A 14,681-nucleotide genomic window follows, 5' to 3' on the forward strand; every position below is an offset into this window, starting at 1 on the left:
GTCTTCTTCCTTGTCATTTCTTGCTCTTCCTCTTGTCAAAAAGCTGCCTTCCCTGCTTTCCTTTTGTTTTCTTGCTCATCATTTGGCCTTCAGTGATTCAAGTGAGTTGGGTTGGGCATAAACGGGATGGCAAGCTCCTCACATGCTGCTGGATCTATCCTTTGCTTCTGGGTCTCCTTATTCCAGGAAATGCAGGGAATATTCTGCCAGAATCCCTTCTTGCCTTCTCCTGTGCCATATGCTTCCCCACATATGGATCAGAACTGAATTTACTTCAGTGTAATCTAAATCTTACAGAATTTCTTAGAAGTTTCTAGTATTTGTGTATCAGTATCCTTAGTTCTGACAGCTAATCTGTTTTCCTTTAAATACTACCACATCAGTCTCAAGAAGTAGTTCTGCATAGAGGTTTGAGACTCAGACAGGAAGAATCATTAATCAGGCTTCCAGCATTTACTCATTTTATGTGGTCATGCAATAATTTAACTCTCTAAATCTCAGTTTTCTCACATATCATAGGGAATAGTCATTGTATCTAATTGACAAGATTATTATAGGGATAAAATGAGATAGTACTTATAATGTGTACTAGTTCAAAGTGTGCCATAAAGAAGTGCTTAATAAATGTTAGCTTAAGGAGGAGAAGGAAGCTGATGATGAGGATAATTTTTTTTTTTAAGATTTTATTTATTCATTTGTCAGACAGAGATCACAAGTAGGCAGAGAGGCAGGCAGAGAGAGAGAGAGAGAGAGAGGAGGAAGCAGGCCCTCCGCAGAGCAGAGAGCCCAATGCAGGGCTCGATCCCAGGACCCTGGGAACATGACCCGAGCCGAAGGCAGAGGCTTTAACCCACTGAGCCACCCAGGTGCCTGAAGGATGAGAATTTTAGTAGAAATCTTAGGTTGTCATTGTGCCCAGAAACATATGGTAAAGAATGAGTAGAAAGGTACCCAGTTCTTTTATTGGATAAACATTGTTTTGAACCAATATAGACATAGGTTATGTTATAAAATCATGTAATCAGTTATTGAAAGAATGTTTTAAAATTGTTTGGTTTAAAGTTGAATCACTCTATATAAAGTTTTTCTTGTTTCATAGATAGAGGTATGTTTCTAACATTTGTAATCCCCAAACTTATGCTACAGTTTAAACTACCTATAGGCTGAATTGCATCTCCCATCCAAATTCACATGTTGAAGTCCTGACTATTCATATCACAGAATGTGACTGTATATGGAGACAAAATCTTTAAAGATTGATGTTAAAGTATTAGGGTAATAAGATTAAATGAGGTCACTAGGGTGGACCCTAATCCAACATGACTGATGACCTTATAAAAAGAGATTAGGGCACAGATACAGAGAAGAGATCATGTAGTAATACAAGAAGATAGCCACATAGAAGTGAAGAAGAGAGGGCTTAGGAGAAACCAACCTTACCAATACCTTGATCTTGGACTTCCAGTCTCCAGAACTATGAAAAAATAAACATCTGTTATTTAAGCCACCCAGACTGTGGTAGTTTATTATGGCAGCCCTGGAAAACTAGTACAAATTGTATTTAAATTTTTCCCCTTTGTAGAATTTAAAAATTTTTTTTGGTTAGAATTTTAAAAAGATATCATCATCATCATGATGCTGCTTTTCAGCAAAATAGCCTTAGTTCTTATAAATATTTCTCATAAATCCTATTTTTCAAGTATTTTGGCAAAATCTACAAAAGATTTTAAAAGAGAATTTCTTTGTTGTGGATATTTGCTTTCTTAAAAGAAAAGACTATTTTTTTTGTTTGTTTGTCTTCATTTTCCACCCTGGTCTTATGGTACAAATTCTAAAACAGTCATATGCTGAGAAGCTTTTTTTAAAAATTAATATATAATGTATTATTTGTTTCAGGAGTACAGGTCTGTGATTCATCATCTTAAACAATTCACAGCACTCACCATAGTGCATGTCCTCCCCAATGGCCATCACCAGTCACCCTATCCTTCCCACTCCCTCCCCTCCAGCGGTCCTCAGTTTGTTTCCTGGGATTAAGAGTCTCTTGTGGTTTGCCTCCTCCCCCAGTCCCATCTTGTTTCATTTCTCCCTCCCTTCCCCTATGAACCTCTGTTTTGTTTCTCAAATTTGTCCTGTCAGTGAGATCATATGATCATTGTCTTTCTCTAATTGACTTATTTTGCTTAGCGTAATACCCTTTAGTTCATGTGTTGAAAAGTTTATTCCAGTATTTTCACTGTTGGTTTACCTTTTCTTAGTAGACAACAGATGGTCTCCTGAAGTGCCTATTCATATATATGTATATATCAAATGTAAATATATGTACATACGTGTATATATGTGTGTGATATATATGATATACACACATCTCATATATATGAATATATATCATATATAAAATCTCATATATATATGAATGAATATAATCTCTTACATATATAGAGATAGTGTATGTGGGTACTCAATAATAGTTACCGGTTTGAGTGAATGTGGAGAAGATAATCAGTGAATAGGTTGAAGTTGCCTCTGAGTGAGGCCAGCCGAGCCAAACAAGAGTTACAGCTGATTGTTCAGAGTTCTGTAATCAACAAAGTTGAATTTTTGTATTTTGCTTAAACTTAACTCAATTAGCAGTCTCTGAAAGATAAGCTACCTTTCTTTATTTACCCATATTTCTACATAACAATGAAAAGGAGTCAAGAAAACACTCTCTTTTTTCACTAGAAAGCTCTTTGAGATTTAAAATATATATGTATATACCACAGCAGCTATCCAGAATTAGAACATGGATGTGTCCATTAGTTTTGCTGGTTGAGAGATTTGCCAAATATGAAAAGCTATTGTCAAGAACAGAAAAAGGGTGGTTATTCTATGGTAATGTCTCTCTTCCTTTGAATAATTGTTGATGAAGACTGAAAATCAGAAAGAGAGTATTCCTGGGATACTCATACTTAGTGGTTGTCTATTTATTTATTTATTTATCATTTTATTTTGTTTCTTTTCAGTGTTCCAGAATTCATTGTTTATGCACCAGACCCAGTGCTCCATGCAATATATGCCCTCCTTAATACGCACCACCAGGCTCACCCAACACCCCATGTCCATCCACTCCAAAATCCTCTGTTTGTTTCTGAGAGTCCACAGTCTGTCGTGGTTTGTCTCCCCCTCCAATTTCCCCCAACTCACTTCTCTTCTTCATCTCCCAATGTCCTCTGTGTTATTCCTTATGCTCCACAAGTAAGTGGTTTTCTTGCTGTAAATAGATATAAACTTCAAATTAAGTTAAACATTTCATATTTTTAAATATTTTCCAAGAAAAATATTTTAGAAACATAGCATAATTAGATAACTAGATGCTATCATGAGAGCCAATTTTGTTCATTTTCTAAGGTTTTAGGGAATATAACCAGACTACTCTGGATGAATTATTATCTTTAAGTTTTTAAAGAACTTTACAGTGATTCTACAACCATACATAAATATATTTTCATTTCATGTCTGTATTTGAATTATGGGAGGAATTAGGGCACATTACATTATGCATTGAGGAATTAGAGCACATTACATTACACATTACATAGAGTCTTAAAAATGTTAAAAAAAGAAAGACATTTAGGAGCTGTTGGTTCTATTCAGGAGATCTCATTCTCAAAGTATGGTATATGGTATTTTGTTTTCTTCCTCCTGTGGCCAGCCCCAAAGATAACTATTTTTAATTTGTTTTATGGCATAACAACATTTCTGAATGAAAATGTGCCAATTTTAACTACAGTTTCTTATCAATACCATACATCCTTCCCCATCAATTTTATTTTTACCACTGTAGGCTTTGCAGTTGGAATGTACTTTTACCTTATCAAAATTTAACATACTGGTCACCTTTTTAATCATATTAGAAGCTTACAGGATTCAGAGGTGCTATCATTGCCATGTTTACTAGATGCCTTTCCTATAGTGTAAATTAAGTCACTGAATTCAGTTATAGTCATTTCCTGCCAGAGAGAGACAATTAAACTATGTGGGTCCAAAGCTGGTAATGACTTCACAATTATAGAGCAACCACAGACCATGGTGTTCCGTATAAACGATCAGAGCAGACCGATGTGGCCTTTCATATGAGAGCCTGCACTTAAAGATGTGTAGCAAAACTTTGTAGCTAACTATATCATTTTAGCTTATGTCTCTTGACATTGAAATTCTCGTTGTTACCAGCAAGTCTTCTCTTCAGTGGAGCAGGATGGAGTATTTTTATTCTAACCACATATTGATTCATCTAATTTCATACTTGAATAGTGATAATTTATTAAATTTATAGAGTTTTAGATGTTTCATTTATGTGGTCTCCTTGTTTTGTAGTTGGATTCTTTTCCTTTTCCTGAATGGGGTATCCCACTAAAATCTCAGTTAATATCTTCTGACACTGCCACAGGACACTGTGAGCAATAGCTTGAGATGGTTTTGATTTAATCTAGAGAAAGATGAGAGTTGGTGTCCATTTCTTTCAACTCCTCAGCTCTTTCACCAACCATCTTAGTATGCGTGTAGTTACTCAGTTAATAATAGCTATAAAAATAATAGTCTGTGGGTTAAAGGTCAAGAAAAATATGTAAAAGACTTCAGGGTGAACTGATAGTAAAGTAACTCATTTAGTGACTTAAATGCTAACCTAGCATGGTCTTGGTGGGATCAGGGGTTATTGGGAGCAAGAAGAATAAATGGAGACATCTCCAAGTAGTTTACTCTTGTTAAAAGAAAAAAGAAAAGATGATAGCGTTACCGAACACACATCCTAGAGGCAATTTTCTTAATTACAGTGCTGACCTACCAGTATACGCAGAGTGGTCTTGCTATTGGCTTGAGAGCTTTTACTTTCCAATAATATTAACCCTTCTTGGTATTCTATATCTTAATTAAGATAACTCCACAAATGCTGCCAACATCCCAGCTTTATGTTATGTTGGTGTTTTTATAAGTCATTTGTGAAAGATGTGAGCTTAAAGTCCTGGCACAGAGTCCAGTTCCTCTATCCAAGGAACTCTTTCAGTGAACCTCAAGGAAAATCTCACAACATTCTGTTTTATTAGTTAAGCTAGTTAATATCATACTACACAAACTTGAGAGAGCGAGAGAAAGAGATCATTTTGGTTCCATAAAATCCTCAGAGACAGCAAAACCATGCCACATGATCCATAAAAATAATACATTATTTGATTTTAAGTTTAAAATTGGCATTTATAGACTTGAAGCTCAATTTTGGGTATAATTAATTATAATACATTCTTACTTATAGTATATAAAAGTACTAGAGCATTTGCTTATAGTAATTATACAACAGAAGAATCACTGAAATTTATTTTAATGTCAGAAAAACACTGGACTGATACAAGTTTTAAACAAATTTTTACATTTCTTTGCTATTGCAGGGATGCAGGAAGGAACCTTTGAAATTCTTCAGAGAATAACCATAGTTAACTTATGGTTACTTAAAGATTTGCTTTTGAAAAGAAACCCCTGTGATGAATAATGTCTCTCCAATGTATGTTTTCCTAATTTCTCTAGGTGGAAATGTGAAATGTGTTCTCTCTGAGAGAACTCATGGTTCACTTCAAGAATCACATGCAAGATAAATGTGAATATTATTTGATGAATCTGAGTTCCTAGAGTATTCTAGATTGGGTGTTTATACATCAGTAACTCTTTGGACAATGGCCAAGTCCTTGTATTACTTGACTCTGGTTAGAAAGAAGGATATAATTTTACTATAGGCTGATTAAAGCAAGTAGACCGATTCTGCTTCATAAATTTTTACTACAGTTTTTCTTTAAGTTTTATTTACTTGAGAGAGAGAGAGAGAGAGAGAGAGAGAGAGAAGGTATGCATGTGTGCATGAGCAAGGGGAGGAGCAGAAGGAGTGGGAGAGAGAACCCTCAAGCAGAGTCCTTGTAGAGTGGGAAGGCCTACACAGGGCTTGATTCCAAGACCCAGAGATCATGACCTGAGCCAAAATCAAGAGTTGGCTGCTGGGAGCGCGTGGGTGGCTCAGCTGGTTAAAAGTCTGCCTTCAGCTCATGATCCCAGAGTCCTGAGATCGAACCCTGCATCAGCTCCCTGCATAACAGGGAGTCTGCTTCTTCCTCTAGCCTTCACCTCACTCAGGTTAACTCTTCCACTCTCTCTCTCTCTCTCTCAAACAAACAAATAAATAAATAAAATATTTAAAAAGAGAAACAAACAAAAAAAGAAAGAAAGAAAGAAAGAAAGAAAGAAAGAAAAACAGGAGTTGGCTGCTTCACTGACTTAGCTACCAGGTAGTCCTACTACAGGTTCTTTAGGTCTCTGTTCTTTTATGGATTGCTTGTTAGTTATGCTATTTTTTAAGTGCAAGCCTATTTTCAAACATTTGTTTAGTTTATAAGTTATGTTCAAACTTTACATACCAAATATATTAGCAACCCCTTCTTTATAGTCTACATTATGAAGATTATGAGATAATACAAACACATTTCATTTATACTCTCAAAAAAAATTTCTAGGTCCTGACTGGGGCCACTTCTGCCCAGGGTGGTGTGTTGGCAAAACAACACTTAGTTTTGTTTTGCATCTTTGCAGATACTCTGCTTGATCAGAAACACAGTGTATCTAGTCAGCCAATCCCAAATGCCACACCAACTCTGGACTCTAATACTTCCTTCCTTGTTCCTTCTCACACCAAACAAGGTTGACTATGTAGCACCAGTCATTCAGACCATTTTCTGTTTCTGTTCCTTATTCTTTATCCTATAAAACCTTTCTGCCTTCTGTCCCCTTTTGCAGTTTTCTGGAGATGATGCTTCATGAAATATTAAACAAAATTTATTTGTATCACCTAAATTGTCTTCTTTAACAATTTTTAATAATTCTTTTAGTTATTTTATGTACTAAAAATGTCAACTGTAATACAATGTATTTTTTTCAATTTCATAAAAAATGTTTTTCCCTTTGTACTTGTTTCTGTGGAGGTGGTTAGGTTCTATTATTGTCTCATGAGTCTTCCTTTAGGAGTTCCTTCTTTCAAGAGTTTATTTGCTGCCTCTGACTCTCTCGGAACTTTTACAAATGACATTAGAACCTTTGGAGAACTGTATTGGCACTTAATTGTATAATATGCTCAGTAGCTGGCAATGGTTATCGATTTTGGTAGCTGAAAGATAATGATGAAAACTTTTCCTTTAGTGTAAATATTCTCACTTAAAAAGAAACCCAAATAAATAAATCATAACTAATAAAGATAGTTTCTTTATTGTTTTTAAGACTGATATTTTTACATATTCTAGAAAAATCTTCATAGTGTAGTTTATATTATATATAGAAAAAAATCAGTAAAGTTGAATTAGTTCTTAAAATCCAAATAAAATGAACAGTGTAGCTGTTAACCACACTCTATCATAACTTTTTTTCTTTTTTTTTAATTTTTAATTTTTTATAAACATGTATTTTTATCCCCAGGAGTACAGGTCTGTGAATCACCAGGTTTACACACTTCACAGCACTCACCAAAGCACATACCCTCCCCAATGTCCATAATCCCACCCCCCTTCTTCCAATGCCCTCCCCCCAGCAACCCTCAGTTTGTTTTGTGAGATTAAGAGTCACTTATGGTTTGTCTCCCTCCCAATCCCATCTTGTTTCATTTATTCTTCTCCTACCCACTTAAGCCCCCATGTTGCATCACCACTTCTTCATATCAGGGAGATCATATGATAGTTGTCTTTCTTCGCTTGACTTATTTCGCTAAGCTTGATACGCTCTAGTTCCATCCATGTTGTCGCAAATGGCAAGATTTCATTTCTTTTGATGGCTGCATAATATTCCATTGTCTATCATAACTTTTGAAGATCAATCAGTGTTAACACTTACTTCTACCTGACTTTTTTTTTCTCTTATTGAAGTGTGGAGTATTATAACATCTTACAACATCAGAATTCCAAAGAGGAAAACCACTCTTAGTAGAGGTGGGAAGGAAGAACCTAAGCAGATGTGATTTATCAGTACAATTTTTAAAGTGAATGCTATAATAATGTCTTAAGAACAAAAACAATGCCAGGTATATGCAAAGAAGATGATAAATTAATTTAGGGCCTTGGGGACTATTTGAACAATATCAAAAATAAAGTCTTATTTCCATCTCATAAGATAGCAATTTAAATTACAGGGACAGAATATTTTATTGAAATGTGATGGTCTGAGGGGGATGAAATTTTAGTGAATGGGATGAGCTATAAGATAGGGTCAAATGTAAGAATGAAGGATTAGAAATATTAGAAATATTAAAAAGTTGTAGCTAGTGATGAATTTGCAATTAGTAGTAAAAGTTACCTTTCTCTAACTTAATTATTTATTCTTTTATTCATTTATTCAGCAAGAATCTAAAGAAATCCTGTTACATGTCTCACTTTTATACATTTGGGTGAAATTGCTTCATGTTTATAATGGACAGGATCTCAGGATTTCTAAATATTTGGACATATAATGGATAGGACAGGATTTCTAAAATATTAAGATGGAAAAGAACAAATAGAGATTGTAACAATAAAAAATATGAAGAACAGTCCAAAGTTAATCAATTTATTAAATGTGTGTTCTTGAGCAAGTAATAATTTCTCTGAATCTATATTTTTCCTCTCTAAAGTGAAGCTGAAACGGCTGAACTTTACTATCCATTTAAGCTCCATTTGTCAACTAGGAGATAAGGTGGACTTGTGGGCAGACTGGCACACTTTCTGGAACTTGCTAACTCTTCTTTTTCTTGGCCAAGTTTTATCTCAGCCTATCTACAGCTCCATGAAGCTATCAGGATAGCCACAATCACAAACTTTAAAATAACATCCAAAACTCTTAACCAGAAAGTATACCTTTAAGCTTAGTCTTCCCTTGCTAAAATGTAGTGTGACAATGATAAGCTTAGACTCATATTGACTCAGCAAAGGAACACAAGGTCTTGGCAGTTTTCTTTTCATCCAGAGAAACTGGGAGACACTGTGGGTCTCTAAATGTGTGAGAGTGGGAAGGGGAAAGATACCTTCTTTTTCTGGCTTCATATTGGAGGAGGACAGGGAATCTTGACAAAATGACACTGGGGACTAGCATACCCTCGATTATGGGAAACTGGAAAAGTTTACAAAATGAATATATTATGACTGTACTATAATTGAGCTTGTAAAGGTTAGATTAATTTTGAGAAGACTTAGACCTACTGAGGGACCCTAGATTTTTCTAATCAAAATTATAATCAAAATGTGACTTGCTATGAATGATACGGTTTCATACCAGAACATTGTGTCTGACAAAATTCTCTTCATGGAACTATATTTAGGTCTATGAATAAAAGGTAATAAAAATCTTTTTTTGTGTGTGATATGCCCAGGTTTCTGCAGTTCTTCCTTATGATTATGTTTTTTATCTCTATAGTCACTATTTTTCTGGTGGACCTCAGAAAAATTCCTTTACATCCTTTAGTTGAGATTTTCTGCCTCTTCTGTGGAAAACCTTTCAGAGACATTGAGAGGATGAGTGCAAGACTGTTCTGAGTTGTTTATCAATGAGCATTTCTTGAATGCAGACCATGTGCTTGGTGACAGGGGCTGATGTGGAAGAGTGGACCTCATCCATAGATCTCAAGAGATAGAGATGAAATAAGCAGCAAACAGCCACATCTAACTTCCTCTCCCATCATACTTCTAATCTGCCCACTTGACATGAAGATAAGAAGACCTTGACCTGATTTCCCCTACTCCCGCCTTGCCCCTCCCCAAACGTGTTCTATTGCAGTTTTAACTCATTAGAATCCTCTTAAACAAGAGGACTTAAAAGGACAATAGAAATGACATTTTACAGAAGCTGGGGAAGGGAACTGATCAGCTGGTGTTAGAGAGCTAGTTGTTGGAAAATTCATAACTAAAACTCAGGTGTCTTCTCTAGCTCAGTCACAACTACTCATACTCAGCCTCTCTGACACCAGGTAACTTCCAGAAAATTCTGTAACTCCTCATAACCTTTTAGGGCTGCTATAACAAACTACTACACACTCTGTGGCTTGATACAGAAGAGATAACTTTGCTTACAGCTAGAAGTCCAAAATCAAGGTGTTAGTAAATCCATGTTCCTCTGTTCCTCCAAAGCAACAAAGCCTTTAGGTAGACTCCTTCCTTATCTCTTTGTAGATTTTTGTGGTGACCAGCAATTCTTGGCCTTTCTTATCTTGTAGATACATCATTCCAATCTCTGCCTCTGCTTTCACATGATCTTCCCTGTGTCTGTGTTTACATCATCTTCCCTCTCCTTATAAGGGCACCAAACATATTAGATTAAGGGCCCACCCTATTCCAGTATGACCTTATCTTAACTAATTACATCTGCAATAACTTTACTTCCAAATACAGTTGACCCTGGTACAACACAGGTTTGAACTGTGTGGGTTTGCTTATACACAAGAGTTTTTCCAATAAATACAGTGCAGCACTATAAATGTACTTTCTCTTCTTTATAACTTTCTTAATAATATTTTCTTTTCTCTAGCTTACTTTGCTGTAAGCATATAGTCTATAATACAAAATATCTAGATATAATATACAATACTAATACAAATATCTAGATACAATAGTCCAGATACAAAATATCTGTCAATTGTTTATGTTATTGATGAGGCTTCCAGTTTATTAGTAGTTAAGTTTGGGGGGGGGAGTGTCAAAATTATATGGGAATTTTTTACTGTATCATAAGGTGTTGGTTTCCCTAACCCCTGTGTTGTTCAAGAGTCAACTTTAAGTTCATATTAATAGACACGAGGGTTTAGGAGTTCAGCATCATTTTGGTGGGGGAAAGTGTACACAGTTCAATTCACAACATACCCCATAACATGTAGGCTGGGGTCTACAGAGATCAAGAGGGAGAGTGGAGAAGTCAGTCTCCCTCAGTTGTTTCTGCTGGTGTCATTTGACACTCAGCTTATGTCCCACTAACAAGAATGAAAGGTGCTTTGCAAGCAACAAAATAGAGGGAGTTCTTATCACTGTTTGTCTCTTCGCTCTTCCCAAAGCACTTCATAGTTTCCCTTTGGAGAAGCATGGCCCTCCCTCTACTCCTTACCCACTGCTTCCTGTCTCTCCATCAGGGACTGTAAGCCTCACTTGCCTGGCCTGGTACACAGTCATTACTCGCTGACCTGGCAGAGAGCATCACAGTGGCTAATGGAAACTTTCTCCTCAGCATAAACCATGCAGTTCTCTAATTTGTTTAGCTAAACTACATTAGTCATACTGAAAGTTTTATTATCAGAGTCAAATACAGGAAGCTGGAGCGGACATGCTGTATTTTAAAAAATTAAAGCATTTTTAAAAATAAGCTTGGCATATTGATTAGTTAATTTTCTAAACAAGAGGCTCATTCCTTTTAATCCTCGGCATTACTGTAAATTCTATTTCCGCCTATAGCTCATACTGTTCAAAATGGGATTAAAAAAAAACTCCAACAACAACACACTCATATTTCATGTTAGGTTTTGCTTGAAGATCACCTTTGCTAAGATATTATTGAATTGGGTAAGAGAGGTATGGCCCTGGATTTCTACAAGACCTTGCTTCTGTAAATTTAGAAGGATGAACAGAGATTCTTTGCCTAAGTTGAAACTTACATTTTATACTCATAAATGTGATTTTTATATGTTTTCCCAGTAATCCAAGAGAAGAAGTTGTGGGCAATTATTCTGTCATTTCTATGGAGGTCAGTTCTTTTGACATATTTTTTATTTCTTTTAGCCTTTTCTTGGAGTAAAGCCTTAAGCATGTCTTTTCTCACTCTCAGTATTTGTTGTCATGGTTGTTTGTCTATAACAGATAGGGAACAAATGGCCTTTGTCAAGGACTCAATCAGTGCTACTGGGTAAGTCTTATTATTATTGTGTCAGACATATTTCTGTGAGCTAGATCTTGGTAAGTGAGAGAACCTTTTCATCATAGTGCCTAATGTTTTATAGGGACTATTACTTAGATTTCAAGTGTGTTATCATATACTCAGCTCACTTGAAATTTTCCCTCCCAAATAAGCCTGATTGATGGCAACTTCCATTTCGTTAGATTCTCTATTATTATTTCACTGCTGAGCAAGGGGCTCATAGTATAGTAAGTCTCAGTAATCTGTTGCATAGCAATAAAGAACAAACAGATGATTATTTCTTAATCTAAGTTTAAAAACAGAATTTCTTATTCTTGGTCCTGAACTCAGTCACTTCTACAGTGAAGGTTTTACTAGACCCCTATATTGATGAAAATTCCTCATATTACAAGAGCAGAGGGCAAGTCTGTGATTGGAAAATTCTCAGATTAATCATCCTACAGGTAAATGTTTTAGATTCCGTGGATTGAGTATGTGCTAAAGAGGAAAAAATTAACTTGAAAGAAAATGGTGGAAAGGTTTATGTATTTTCCTCCAAAGTTTAACTCAAATAATTAAATTAGAAAACCAATCACTTTATGTTTGCTCCTGGAGTTTATTTGAGATAAGCAATTTATTTAGTAGATTCTGCAGTTGCCAAGTTAATTTTTTAATGACATTTGCAAATGGATCAGACAGTGTAACATTACCTCCTTCTGCCTGCAAAAAGAAAAAAAAAAGCACCAAAAATAAATGTTGTAGGCATAGCTCTCACATAATTCAAATGACCCAATTCAGTGTTTGAAGCCAATCTAAATGGCTTCACCCATCCCTACCTCTGTCCTCCCACACTGGAAATATGCCCCCCTGTAAGATGTCTTCATGATGAATGAGCTAATGTTTATGAAGCACTTAGAGATCCTTGGGCAAGACACTATCTAATTACAAAGTATAGTTCTCATTATTAAATGGAAGCTATTTTCCCCCTGTGTTTTTTGTTATCCATACCATTTCCATGCCATACATTCCTGATGGTTTCCATTGCAAAGTGGAATCAGCTTCTTAAAAATAGGGGTGGGGGGGCATGAGAGCTCAATAATTTTAAGTCACAGTGCATTGCACATGCCCAGAAAAGCCTAGATCACTTCCAAATTCAAGGACTAATAAAAATTGGAAGCACTCCAGTAATTTTAAATTGCTTTGCACATTGAAGAGTGATTTAAAATCATTGAAGTGATTCAATTTTTTTTATATATGCACTTCAATTTAGAAGTGAGTCAGACAGACAGCATCATAGTGTAGAATAGAAGTCCAAGACATTGAATTACTGTTTAAAAAGTTAGGAATTAGACTAAAATGTAACTGGAGGAACTAAGATCAAACAATCACTAGAGCCGATTGGACCTTTAAGTTGAAGAACCATGGTGAATTTCTGGACACATTTTCCAAGGCCTGTCTTTACCTTGTGTGTGGCCATCTCTTTTCCTTCTGAACTAACAGTATTTATAGTCCTATTGCTAATTTGTAAATTAGTCTATGTATATGCCTTTTAACATTTTTTTCAGTTTTGATTTTGAATACTGCTATTTATCTTGTCTGGTCATTTAATTTTCATGTGAATGAAAATTTATGTAGAAATACAATATGAGTTACAAATGTAATTAACATTATGTAATTTAAAATTTTCTAAGGCCACATTTAAAAAAGAAAAATGTGAAATTAATCTTAATAGTTTATTTTATTTAATCTATCTAAAATATGGCATTTTAATGTATTATTAATAAGCAAAATTATTGAGATATTTCTTATTCTTTTCCTTTCTTTCTTTCCTTTTTTTTGGTCTTTTAAATTGGATATGTATTTTACACTTACAGTACAGCACATCTCAATTTAGAGTGGCTGTACTTCAAATGCTCAATAGCCACGTGTTGCCTATGGCTACCATATTAGACAGTCCAACTATAGACTGTAAGTACCTTGAAGTTATGAACTGTGTTCTCTACTTTGCAAACCCAGTTATACTTTAGTTTTACGTTTTTAATTACTTTTGCCATCTCACTTTACTTTGTGACTGTAATAGCTGACAGTGCAGGTTTATTAGCATAAAAAGAAAAGAAAACAAGGGAAAACCGAACAATCCAGCGATCATTCTTCAGGCCCCACACAGTTTGACAACACATTTACCTGAACTACATATAGGATTGAAACAGAAAGCTGATATATGGAGTTTCCTGAAGGCTGAAGGCTGAGTTTTAGCATCTGTGCATTTATGCATAAGAGTCAAACATGGCCAAGGAAAAGACCTATTAACTATGACAGAAAGAAAAAGGAAATACAAGAATAATTTTTGGCCATCAAATTGAGTAAGAGTTTATTCACAGCTACAAAGAAAAGGAGCACCATTTTCCCAGTAAAGACTCTGGCCAATGATTGGTTCCTATCTCAAGTCTCTGCTGGAAAAGGCATTCTATGCCCAGGGGACAGATTTTTCAGAGCCTCCCAGGGCAGCCGTGGATATGAGTAAATGCAAAAAAGATGGCACCACACAGTGGATGTATTGTCAAGAAAGCAAATGACTTTACATGACTCAGAGCAAAGAAAGGATGTATAAGGCCACAACTGACAGTTTGATGGATAGAGGTGGATGGCCAAAAAGAAACCTCACCTAACATTCTTTCCTTGAAAAATCCTCTACTGAAGAATTTCATACAACTACACTGCATCCCCCCCCCCCTTTTTTTGGCCATTTAATTATTTATTTGCCTAATTCTAAG

Source organism: Mustela nigripes, chromosome 7, assembly GCF_022355385.1.
Source record: "Mustela nigripes isolate SB6536 chromosome 7, MUSNIG.SB6536, whole genome shotgun sequence".
NCBI classification, from domain to species: domain Eukaryota; kingdom Metazoa; phylum Chordata; class Mammalia; order Carnivora; family Mustelidae; genus Mustela; species Mustela nigripes.